This window comes from Plectropomus leopardus, chromosome 11 (genome assembly GCF_008729295.1).
Source record: "Plectropomus leopardus isolate mb chromosome 11, YSFRI_Pleo_2.0, whole genome shotgun sequence".
NCBI classification, from domain to species: Eukaryota; Metazoa; Chordata; class Actinopteri; order Perciformes; family Serranidae; genus Plectropomus; species Plectropomus leopardus.
Window position 1 is genome coordinate 16,004,581 of NC_056473.1, and position 13,263 is coordinate 16,017,843.

A 13,263-nucleotide genomic window follows, 5' to 3' on the forward strand; every position below is an offset into this window, starting at 1 on the left:
ACAAAGAAAGAGGCAAAATATGCACTTTTGATTTTGGGGTCCCTTAAAAAATGTGTTAATTGATCAGTTTTACTGAAGGTCTTATAAATTTGATTGATGTCACTGTCAGCTGCTCTACACAAAGTATTTGCACTTCCACTCCCAGTTTCAGGGACGTGTTATCAGTTTCTAGCTGCCTTTCTTTGTGACGAGCATGTGTTAATTTCCTGCCCTCATACAGTCGCATGCACTGTATGCCATATTCTGTCAAACCCAGCTCCTCGAGGCTCCCCTGATTTGAAATCTAAGCACACAGTCTCGCTCTGAGCCATGCTGTCCTGTAGAAGAAACAGCTGTTTGCATGAATCTTTAATGTATGCCCACATTGGCACGCCACTGAAGCAGATGAGAACGAGGAGGATCACCTCGATCCCTGATTTAAGCTGTTTCAAGTCCCTGCCGTTTCAGAATGTCAAACGTCTCATTCACTGGAGTGCACCACTTAAAAATGTTATAGGTTAGAAAAACGCCAACAGCTACAGCAGTTTAGCCAACTTCGGTTGACAATGCCTCTATCAGCATGGAACTTTGGGGAGCATATAAAGAAGTCAAACACAGAAGCTGCTTTTCAAAATGTTGAAACAAAAGGAACAAAACTTTCTCTTTACTTCTACATATAAAAATGATAAAGGGTGATAAAGCTGAAATTAATTTCACAATATTAGTAGTATACAGATTTTTTCTGATATTAATATGTGTAGTATGACCAGTACTGTCACCTGTTCATTTAAAATACTGGGCCGCTGTCATTCTTTACATCAAACAAAAGTCTTGAGAAATGAAACAAAAATATGCAATTACTGATTCTCTTTGTCCTTTTTTTTCACCAAATGCACATATTTGCATTTTGCCACTTTTTATCATTTCATGATTTATGACTGCTCATTTCATCAGCCTCAAATTCTGTCAATCTGAGCAGTGCTCAAACATTATTCCAACCTGGTCAGTACCAAGTTTGAAAGACAAACTGAATAAGTAACAGATTTAAAAAAAAAAAAGAGATGGCCGTCATGACAGTTTTCACTGTTCTCCGTGATTCTTTCTAATGTCTACTAACTTGACTGCTGTGCCAAAAAAGAGGTGTAAATTTGCCCCCCAATTTGTCCAGGGTTTCCCTCACAACACAACCATAGCTCAAGCGGATAAATTGCTATGACTACTGTGTAGTGGTGTCAAAATTTGAATTTATTGATACAAAGCGATTCTGTTTTTTTTCCTCTTACTAACAGTAAGTTGACGCACACAAACACTGCTGCAGTGCCCTCTATAGCCCCAGCTCCTCTCACTTGCTTTCACTTCTCAATTTAATTCAGTTTAGTTCAAAAGGGTATAATTGTCACCACCGCTTTGTCATCCCAAGTTGTCAGATATTGTGACTTTGCAGTGGACTAGGTATCCTTCTGTATTGGGATGTCAACAAAAGCACATTGTGGGATGATGCTGAACATGGTTATGTTTAGGCAACACAAGCACATGGCAACCAGTGTCAGGATGCCAACAATAGCACAAGCTGGCACGGATGGTTTGATTGAGTCAAAAGAGTCACATGGTAAGGTGTAGATTGACAACTTTGGAATAAGAAAACATATGCTTACATTGCCAAAGCGAGAGTGAAAATTGCATATACCATAAGAAGAGATCTTCTAGAAGGAAGAAATTTAATTTAAAAAAATGCCCTCGATTTCAGTTTTTCACCCTTGGTATTGAAGATGGTGTGAAAAATTCCTTTTCCATTAAAGGCAAGACACAGATATTAGTAGGTGTTAGTGGGTCTGTAATCCAGTGTGAATGAGGCTTTTGTTTTCAACTACAATTAGCTTGGAATCCATATATGTTTAGTAATTCTGAGTATTCATATATTAGTAAATCAATAACACAATATCATCATATCATCACAATACAACTCATTATATGGTAATAATCTGTTTAGTTGGCTCATTGGTGACTGGCAAAAACTATTTAATGCTTTAACCAAATAATAAAGATTAAAGTGTGATATTGTTGCGTTTATAATTTCAATAACAGAGGGTCACATACAGCTGCAGTGATAGCCAATATTTCAGAGCTACACCTTTAATAACACTGAGGTGATGAATTGACTTCACCTATGAGCTAAACCAATAATCAGAGAGGCTGGCTGAGCAAGTGAACGTTACAGCATATTGAAGTCAGACGCACACACCCCCCCCCCACACACACACACACATTCTGCTGCTGTTTTGTTGGTGTGTTTTGTAGTCTTAATTTAGAAGGAAATTTAGAGGCCCCTCTTGGTTTTGCATCTCACCTAGAGTTAAGTATTTTCTTTCAGTGTCACCTTGTTCCAGAATTTTTGTATTATTTGTCTTCAAAAAGCACTTTGGTGCAATAAGCTAAAAAGTAAACACCATAAGCTGGATATGCTGCCCTGCACAGAAGAGCAATGCGGCTGTCAATATGGCTGCGGGTTTACAATTGTTGTGCTTGGCGACTGCTGTCTGTATTGCACAAGTGTGAAAAGCAATAACACCACCAAAGTGCAACTGTTGGCGGTCAATATTTTCTCTCCCTGATAAACCCTCTGGGCAGGAACGTTCCTTCATCTAGCCAACACAAACACAGCTTTGCAGTTTCAATCTGTCACAGTGTGTGAATATGGAGCCAGAAAGAAAAAAAAATAAAAATATAAACCCTTGTCTTGCCACTCTGCATTCTCAGTTTCACAGAGGAATCATCCAAATGTGAAGTTTAAGGATTGCCTGAGATAAAGTCGTACTCCTTGTCAGTGTCAACAGGGTTAAAAACGACTCCCAGTAAAACTAAATTAGGCTTCATGGCTGCTACGCTGTGACTTTGATTTGGTTTACCTTTTCTAATGTCACTCCTCTGCAGGAGGACGTTTTATGGAAAAGCAATCTGAGCCACTACTGTGAAATAGGCAAAAAGTATAATTTAGCACAAAACACATTTTTTTTCTAAAGCAAAAAGAGTAAGAGAAAGATTACCTTTTAAAAGTCAGATGTGTTTGTGGGAGAAAGTCTGCAGGTTGACCTGAACGGGATACATGAACACGTCTGCCTCAGCTGTATCTGGGAAACAAAGAGAAAGCACATGCCAAGGTTAATCCCCAGCTTCGAGGCTCTTCAGTGTAACGTGATGATCACATATCATTTGCATGCATCAGTGTATCGAACTGTGAGTGATCCACGCAGCTCATATAGATGCAATCACAAGAGTGTGTGGGAAACGGAGCTTTGCAAAGTTTGTACACATACTGTGTTAACTTATAGCACCCACACTGCACTCACATTCACACAAACACAGTCAACAAGACTCCAATTCCCAGAGCAGCTGTGGGCTCGGCAGACTTTGCTACCCCGTGGCTTACTTTTGAAGATGAATCTCCAGAGCCCCCTAGGAAAACAGCGCTTCGCCAGGGATGTCCAGGAACGTTAACTGTCGCCGTCTCTCTCCATACTCAGACACTGACGGCTGTGATGGGAAGGCGCGGCGCTCCCACACTGAGGCAGGGTAATTGGCTAGAGATGATGGGCCATAAACATGCATCACAGGGGCGGCGAAGCGCCAAGCAGACAGCTAACTAAGGCTCTCTTTTTTCTACTGCGTGGCTCTTGTTTGTCATACGCACATGAATGCAGCCACACTCACACGTTGCCTTCCCTGGATATTCACGCTCTTTGAACACATGGGCTGGCCCATTATTACAACAGAGCAGTGGTGGAAGAGGTATTCAGATTCTTTATTTTAGTAAAAGTACTCATTCCACATTGTAAAAATACTCTATTACAAGATTGAGTGCTGCATTGAAATTTTAAAAGTAAGTAAAAGTAAGTAAGTACAGTCAGGAAAAAGGACTTAAAGTATTACATGTAAAACAAACAAACAAAAAACAATTAGTGTAAAAAACAAAAAAAGAAAAAAACACCCAAAACTCAAACTTTATATCCCCCACCCAACAAACCCTTAAAAATTATTTAAAAACAATAGAAAAAAATCACAAAAACTAAAACACATTTTAAAAATAATAAATAAATAATAATAAATAGCAAAATTTTCTTTTTTTTAAGAAAAAGACTTGCTGTACATATATAAACTGTAATTTATGTCATATCAAATCATATTTTATACAGTCAGATAAATGTAGTGAAGTAAAAAGTACAATGAAATGTAGTGTAGTAAAAGAATAAAGTGACATGAAGAGAAAATACTCAAGTAAAGTACAAGTACCTAAAATTTGTACACTTCTTGAGTACATGTACTTGGTTACATTCCACCACTGCAACAGAAACAGAAAAACCCTGTCACCGCCGTCATACAATCCATCACCATAAAAACCACGGCGGCACACTATTCTCAGAGACCTTTCCACCATTTCCTTGGCATCATGACCATAACCCAGAGGATGCTCTCTCCTGCCATTATCATCCACTGATATATAATAGGCACTACCCATTTAAAATGCATCATCACCATAACAGATAGGATGCCCTCTCTCTCACCATTACTACCACCACACAGTGGTGGATAATAGGCTATCCGTTCCTGCAGTGCTATCGCCACGGTGCAGACTTTCCTTCCATTACCATAACTATTCTGTTATAATAAGCAAGGAGAGCCTTCCAGTCATGACCACAGCTCTCCGAGAGGAGGTCAGTCGTGTCAGACTGTTTTCTCACACGCTGGTAATTGGGAGAAATAAGGCTGGGCCAGGATATAGCATTGGAGCTTCCTTTTCTTCTCAGCGGTGTGCTGCGCGAGGCAGCATTTTTTGCTATGATCCAGTGGTGCCGCTGAGCCATTTGACGTGTTTAAAAAAGCACGGAAATGTATGAGATATGGGAAACAGTGCCAGTTAATTTGGCAAATGCAGCTGTTTGCACCATCTCATAATGTTCTATCATAATGGATTTTTCCTCAGATACAGTATGGCCTATTCTGCTTCTCTAATACCATGACATGGGATGAGGATTTCATCAATAAAATCCACTTCATTCATCTAAGCCTCTTTCTTTTTCTGGGTTTTCCAGATTTAGTTTGACAGGTCTTGCATGACCGCTTTTTTCAGAGACAAGCACCAACCTAAAGACCCCTTCACTCTCTCAGCAGACTGGAACTTGGAGGGGGAGAGTCAAACCAATGGCAGTGAGTGGGAGGGACAAGGGGGGTCCAGGCAATGCGCTCATTATTCAGGAAGACACTCGAGGCCACAGGAAATAGCACACTTCATTTTTCTTGTCAAACTCTGGCTGGCTTAATGGCGTGTTCACAGCAAGTGGTGAGACAAAGGGATGGCGTGGTCTGGGCTGAGACGTGGAAGGAGTGCTTATCGAGATGGAGGCCGTCATCGCAACGACGGCTACCCTACATTCTTCTCAGAAGGTAGACCACCTGAGATGCCTAAGCTGCTGAATGTGTGCAAATAAATATGTCTCATCTTTCAGAGAGTGAGTATAGTAGGGCTAGCTTTCAAAGAGTAAAATGAAATATGGTCTCAATTATACTTTAACTGTAGAGAGGCACAGATGTTCCTATTGTTCCTCCCATTCCACGTCCTCCTAAACCTTCCCTCATTATTGCCTTCATTACCAGTGCCATCGATATGGCAGGCAGCTGCCAGAAAACCTGGATGTATCCACAGCTCATCATCCAAACACCAATTAATCATCCGCCCAGTAATTACACACCTTCCACCATACCTTCTATTGATTTCAAACACTGTGACACTTTTTCTATTTCATTTGCACACCAACAGCTCCCTGTGACTGAGACTATAGCAAGGTGCAGGCCATGCAAAGCAATCTCCTCCTGCTCTATATATCCGCTGGACTGGAACTGTGTTTTGATCAGAAAGATGATGGGGCAAGTGCTTTGGTACAGCTTCACGTCAGCGCGAAGCCTCATTCCATTGCATTCCAATCTCCAGGCATGGCAGCGGGCTGTGGTGTCAGACAGCCTCTTTTGTGCAACTCCTAATTGGGGTAATTTATTGTCCTAACAGGCAGAGCAGCTGTGGCTTTACAGCGTAGCACCAATTAAATCCAGATGCCGGAATGAAAAGATGGGGCTGAACGTGACTTGGGGACCAATCACTAATATTAACTCAGATCTCGGCAAGATGAATGTGACAAGCTGCGATGAGAGATTCTTCTCACCACATCGCTGTGCCACTGATATTGGAAATATGCAATTTTGATGAGGATTCATGGAAACAGTCACGACCAGATCGCCGGCAGACGTTCTGCATCATTTCTAATAATGGATGCAATTATCTGCCAGATTAAACATTGAAACAAAAATTTGCGGGGACACCTGACATCCTGGTGCGAAGGCTGCGACTGCAATGCAATCTACTATTAACCCTTTGAAACCTGGCTTGATTTCTTTCAAAAACAGAGACAATAACCATTAAATTAGTAAATAAATAAATAAAAAAAGAACCCCTCCCACACATACATACACACACACACACACACACACTAAAAAAACAAAAGCAAACAAAACATGAAAAAAGCAAACAATAAAAGAACATAAAATGACTTGGAAAAATTGCATAAAAATCTAATAATTTTAAACCATAATTTCAAATATGTTAAGTATAATTAAGTTTAGTTTAGCTTTTTTGCACATACACATATAGAATATACAGAAAAGAAAATTTAAACACTGTGCATGAGAGGTTAGAAGCCAAAAATGGCCTATGGAGGTACCTCCCCTATTAAATAGGTAAATATATTCAACAACACGTTTCATACACCTTTGGTTCCCAACATGGCGGTCCCGGTCTCACTATGGGTCGCCAAAGCTTCCCAGGGGGTCGTGAGGCCTTCTTGAATTTAAGGAGTGTTAAAAAAAATAATAAATAAACTGTAGGCCTATCTCAGCATCTCATTAATTTCCATGAACTAACTAAATGTAACTGTATTTTTTTTAAAAAAAAAAAAAGTTTAGATTAATGTTTAAGATGTACTTTTTTTTTAATCTTGCAACACAAGCTGTACTCACAGAGCCTTCACTCTGCTAAACAGTCTTGTCCTGTCATAGAAAAGATGGCCAAGAAAAAGGAATTTCTTAAAAAAGAAGCCTTTAAAGAATGTATGATTGTAGGTTTATAGAATCCTATAAAAAGTTTCAACAAATATCAGGAAAACTCACCTCTGAAGCAATATTCATAGGAAATAATCAGCGCAAAATGTGTCATGATTGCTAATGTAACACAAACTTTGTGCAGTCAGGCATTTGGGTTAATTGTACAGTTTATCATATGAAATATCCCTAAAATAAGTCATCAGTTTACTCAATGATAGTAAAGAAATCCCTTAAGAAAAACAGTTGTGAACCACTGTACATGGTCCAGCCAAAACACTGTTTTACCAGTCTTTCTTTTTGTCCTTCTGAAACTACTTATTACTTGCAATTTGTGAGACATTTTTAGGTTGCTCATTGTGTTTTACCATGTTTTTGAAAGAAATGCCATCAATTTGCTCATGGTTCGAAGGTTTAAATACTTGTAAAAAGGATGTGAAAGCAGCACAACAAAAGCGACGTTGCTTCAGGTTTCAAAGGGTTAAGCTACTGGACTCTAATCTTGTTCTAGTTTCATTGTTGTTTAAGAAGTTTTTCCCCACAAAATGGCTCTGACAGAGGATCAGGTGAATATGAGCACAAGATCTGGGGAATATGGGTAACAACTAAGAAAAATCAGGTCGCTGTGAAGATTTCTCCAGGGCCAGGCTAACCCCGCCATACTGTGCTTGGCCCGCCTGCCTCTTCAGTCCGAGCTCTTTAGACGAAGAGCCCCGGGGACAGACACAAATGTGAGTAACACAGAGGATAGAGGCAGCACGAGGTCACCACCTCAGAGCCGCAGCTCACAGAGAAAGCGTAGATACACAGCGACTCCTTTGGCTTAAGATTCAAAGGGAAAAGAGAGGGAGTAATGAGGCAACCCTGGCGAGGTTCTCTCCTTTTTTGTTCATTTGTCTTCTGTGTGAAGTTTTAATGAAGTGTTTGTCCGCTCTGCCACTATTTACTCTAAATGGAGGGTGTTTGTTGATGTAATGTGCACCGCCCGCGACAAGTTAAACATCTTAATGACTTATATATTGTTGTAATTTTTTTCTCATGCCTCGACATGCTGCTCTGGATCTCACTGTTTCTATTTCATTTTAATTCAGTAAGTGCTGTTAATGTGGAGCAACTGAAAGAGTTGCAGGGAATACTGAAGAGTAGTTGATTCTGTTGCTGCTGCTTCAACACAGAAATATGAAGATTACACTAAATCTGTATAAAAATCTGAACAAGCCATAAAACTAACTGAGGTGAAACAACCTTATTGGTATTTATTTGCATGAACCTGAAGACCAAAACCTCACCTGCTTGTTAATGTAACTAACTGCAGTAAGAAACTGTTAACCTTTCATACTAAGTTACACCAAAACAAATTAATATGTTTGCCAAAATATTCACCTATATTAGTTTGGCAAATGGATGAGTTTGATAACTGTCATGATGCTGGATTTTTTTTTCCTCAATATTCTGTTGTCTTTTGGACTTTGTTTTAGGGTTTTCTGTTTGTTTTTCCTTGTTTCACGTATTCACTCGGTCAGTCTCCTCCCTGACTTATTTTGTACTTCTCATGTGTCTTGTGTTAGTTTCTGCATTTCCACCTCTTTTCTGTCACACCTGTATTATATCAGCCTTGTTTGTCCTTCCTGCTCCTCAGTTTCTCCCAGACAATCAGCTCCCTACCTGCTCTTCTGCCTCATCACCTTATTCCCCTCACCTGAGCTTCTCCCCCCTTTTTCTCCAGCTGCACTTCATCACCTCGTCAGTCTACTTTGTATTTAAGTCCTGGTTTTCAGTTCAGTCTTTGCTGGCTTCTTGATCTGATTGCGTGATGTTCAGTTGCTCTTTCCTTGACATTAAGGGTGATCTTGATCTTGATCTTTAAATTCCTATTGCCTGCCGTCTTCTGTATTTGGGTCTACCGGCTCTGAATCCCATGACAATAATAATCCATTTTTAAGACAAAGATGCTCACGGTTGTACATGTAAGAAAAAATGCAGAAACAATGTAGACAAGAACTTGTGAACAGACCTAACATTTTAAACCTTAGATTATTCCAAATAATCACAAAATGATATTACACAACTTATATATAAATACACACATATATATATATATATATATCCTTATATTGCTTGGTCAGTGGTACTGTGTGGCCCTGAGTGCCAGTGCATAAAAAAGCATCAAGGTAAAGCTTATTTTTAATCAAAAAAAGTGCCAGGGGGCAATGCCTCGGATCCCCCAACAGAAGTTAACCCCTGAATATTCTCAAATCCTACAAACACTAAACTACGTACACCTGATATTTTGCATGTTGGTCTTGTGTTGATATTGTAGGACTGACTATTGGTGCTTGATGTCATTTTTGATGAAGAATCATCACTAATGTGGATATAATGACTAAGTGAGTAAAGGAAAATAATAGGAAATCTAAAACACTCTGGCAAATTCATCATTTTACTGTTATGCAGCCTTAAAGCCAGGAAAAGACAAAACTAACAATACAACAATAGCCAAACTCTAAGGCGATACTAATATCATGATGGATATAATAATGATAACTTTCCCGGCCCTAATATATAAATATATATACATATTCTCACAGCCACCACTAAAAGTCCTCAATAGTGTTTACAAAATGTGCAAGTTTTAAGTAAAATGCCTAAATATGGAACATAAACTAAACTAATTTTGCTGATAATGGATTTATTCAGTGTAACATTTACAAAAAATACACTGAGCCATGCTCAGAATTGGTTAAACCAGATTACACTAAACGCAAAAACATGGAAGAATGACATTGAATAAAAAAACATTTAAAATCCCAGCTCACACTCCAAAAGCCCCTCTCTGTTTTAATACATAATTGAATTACTTTTACTGATAATGCACTCTGACTGTGATCAGTGATCATGTGTTTCACCCCCAATTTAGCAAGTCCAACATTACAAGTGATATTACATGACAACAATCCAAGTATCCGAGAATATATTCAAGAAACATTATCTTCTGCTAGTCCCATGGCACTGAATCTTTATACAATATATATAGAGAAGAGGCAGAGAAAGGTTGTGTGATGAGAGTTTGACACGACAGCTGTAGGATGCTTGGCACCAGTGAAGCACGCAACACCTTGCTCGAATGAACCCTCCTCTTGAGATGAAAGATGGAAGGAGTTCATGGACTTGTACGTCTCTGTAGCACCTTCCTCTATTAGAATTCACTCTCAGCACGGAGCCTCTCTGAATCCCATTACTTCCCTCGTCGTACAACTGACTTCAAGACAATATAAGACAATTCCTGAAGACAATATAAAATACCTGTTTGCTGTAGCCTTGACAACTGTGGCTCTGCTCTTACTTTGCAGTAACCTCCCTCTCCCCCATCTCAGTCTCTCCAAAACAGTCAAACTCTGTTTGAGAGCAAAGAGCCGTAAGCGGTCCGATTGGATAGCAGGAAACCTCTGTGCTTTAGGAGGATAAAGAGCTCTGACCCAATTAGCTGTCTTTGTTAAATAAAACTCCACTGGCCCTCATTTAAACTGCCACATACTCCCTTTCCCCTCCTCCCCTGCTTGTGTTTTTACAGTACAAAGTGATTACAGATTTAATTAGCTGAGGACCTTGCTTCAGGGAGACTCCTAAATCCATATTGATATTTCTGCAGAGTTTGGAGATAGAGGCCTCGGCTCTGTGATGATGACTTACGAGGGAGGCTGCAGAAAAATATAATGAAAAGATGATTTGCAACTTTTAGCTGGTCCTGTTTACTTTTTCCCCTGAGGCTAATCATTCTGTTGCAGGATGATGCTGAGAATTATGCAGAGAGCAAGGAGCTGATCAATGCTGTCTCATTGCTGGAGCCTCAGATGTAAACATGCCTGCTGTCAATACAGCAGCTTTTCTGGCTTTGATATGTGAGGACGTTCTAATACTAAGCTGCTTAAATGTATTAACTGTATGCTCACCTTAATTCCATATTTTTAAAAACCGGGCTACATGATGAGAATGGATAATGTTATTTAACAATCTCGATTGTTTTGGTGTGAGTTGCAGAGTGTTAGAGGTATCGGCTGTTGAGATGTTGGCTTTCTTGTGAATATAATGGAACTAGATGGCACATTCCCTATTGCTTAAAGCACCAAAAAAACAGATTTTTTAAAAACTCACCAGCAATGAGTCTTTTCAGAAGTTGTATATCACTTAAGATGATCCGCAGACCTTTTGGTAGAAAGTATCTTGTAGAAACAATTTTCTTTCTACAGAACACTCACCAGGGTTGGGTACCTACTTGGTCATTTCCAGAGTACCAAATTATGTTGGTACTACCAAGTATCAGTTTAAGTTAAATCCATTGGTGCCAAATGCTAGTATCTGAGAGTGCATCTGGGTGAAAATACCTGGACAAGAGCACCACAGAGCAAGTTGACGCATTCAGCCACAGAGCTCCCTTGGCGGCTCCCTCGGCCACTCCCTTAGTTTCCCCGTGGGCCAAAAACTATAAAACTGTGGCTGCCGCACTGATCTGCCCTACATTTTCTGTCTGGTCTGTTTTCTTTTCTATATCATTTTAGCAATCACCTTGTGTCATCTAAACACTTACACACACATAAGGAGACAGACAGAGACACAAGACTGGCTCCGTGCGTGATTAGAAAGAGCAGTGGAGCAGAATTACATTTTTAGCCACTATATGAACCCTGCAGCTTGTAAAAATGCCAAGGGAAACAAAAGGTACTGTTGGGTATCGGTACCAGTATAGGTTTAGTGATCTTCTATAGTGGTGTAATGCCATATTATGCATACTCTTATCATGACGGCCCACCAACAGATGGAAACATAAAATACAATGTTTTTTTCAATGTATGTTATATTCATTCAGTGTGCAGCACAAGAAAAAAATAACATGATGTTTTGCTACATACACAAGGGATTGACCATTGTTGACATCATTCATAGGGATGGGCTGATATTGCTGCATGTAAAGCAAAAAATATGACATGTCATGAGAATAACCATTCACAGTTTTTTCTCTAAGCTCTTGCTGGAATTCTTCCTTTAAGAAAATAGTTTTTGTATCTTGAATCTATGGACCAGTTTTGGTTTCCAGGTATACTTGTCCAAGGTATTACAATGGAGTTTGAAAGAAGAAAATGTTTACAAAATTGACACGTTGTGGTGCCATTGAATTCTTTCCAGAGCCACCATTATTGGTACCCATGTTCATATCAACAAGAAAATCCACAGAAGAAGAGGCACAGATACCAGCTGAGATACACACATTACAATGCAGCCACAAGGCACAATGCATTCTCAGTAAGATGTCAGATTCTTGCGTTTTCTCACGAGAATGCTCCCTCTCTTCCTGATGGTATATTGGTATATGGAACATTTTCTTATACATGAAATCCAGCTGGGTGCATTAAGTCCAGATCAGTTCTCAGAGAGATATAGGAAGCCTCATATAGCACCAAAGATTCCACTAAATTCACATTTCGAATGAGCATGTTCCAATTAAAACAACAAAAAGGATCTTAAAGAGCTTACAGTAAGGTGCCATTTTTAGCATGAAAGCCTTTAACAGATTGGTAATGAATGCCTATATTAAGATTTTCAGAGAACATGTTACCGCCGATAAGCAGCTTTTTTTTCTGGGTTTTTTTTTTGACATCCCATTCTCTTAGGTATGAAAATGTAAAAGCAGTGTGCCTTGGTTTCCTTTTCATGATGACTGCACTGAGCATACAGTATGGTGCTTAACGCCAGATTGGGGCAGCTGCAAGGTAACGTTCTGGAGCCGGGGAGGAAATGAAAATGAGGGTGGTGAGTATGGAGGTGTCAGAGCGGCTTGTCAAACTCCCTGCATGTACCATGAATATTTCACTACTGACACACAGCAGCTTCCCAGCCCAAACCTGCACCCCTGGAGACAGACAAAGACAAAGAAAAAGAGACAAATAGATCTGGTAGATAGATAGGTAGGTAGATAGATAGATAGCTGGGCAGATGGATGGATTGCCCCCCCCCCCCTTTCACCCACCACCCCCTTCACCCCACATGGATACCTGTGTCAGGCTTCATCTCGCAGCCCTAAATTTCATGAGGCAGGGCTGACAGGAGGAGCTCTCCACAGCTGACAGCACTGCCTTCCAGCACCAA

The 13,263-nt window shown here is 39.8% G+C and overlaps 1 long non-coding RNA gene across 1 annotated transcript in view; it reads right to left on the bottom strand.

Annotated features, from left to right (window-relative positions):
- Positions 1-3,044: 3,044 nt before the first annotated feature.
- The window catches only part of LOC121950658, a 67,025-nt gene continuing 56,806 nt past the window's right edge, over positions 3,045-13,263 (bottom strand). The window contains exon 4 of the long non-coding RNA XR_006106334.1: positions 3,045-3,107. This is a non-coding gene — a long non-coding RNA (uncharacterized LOC121950658). The remainder of the gene's footprint in view (positions 3,108-13,263) is intronic.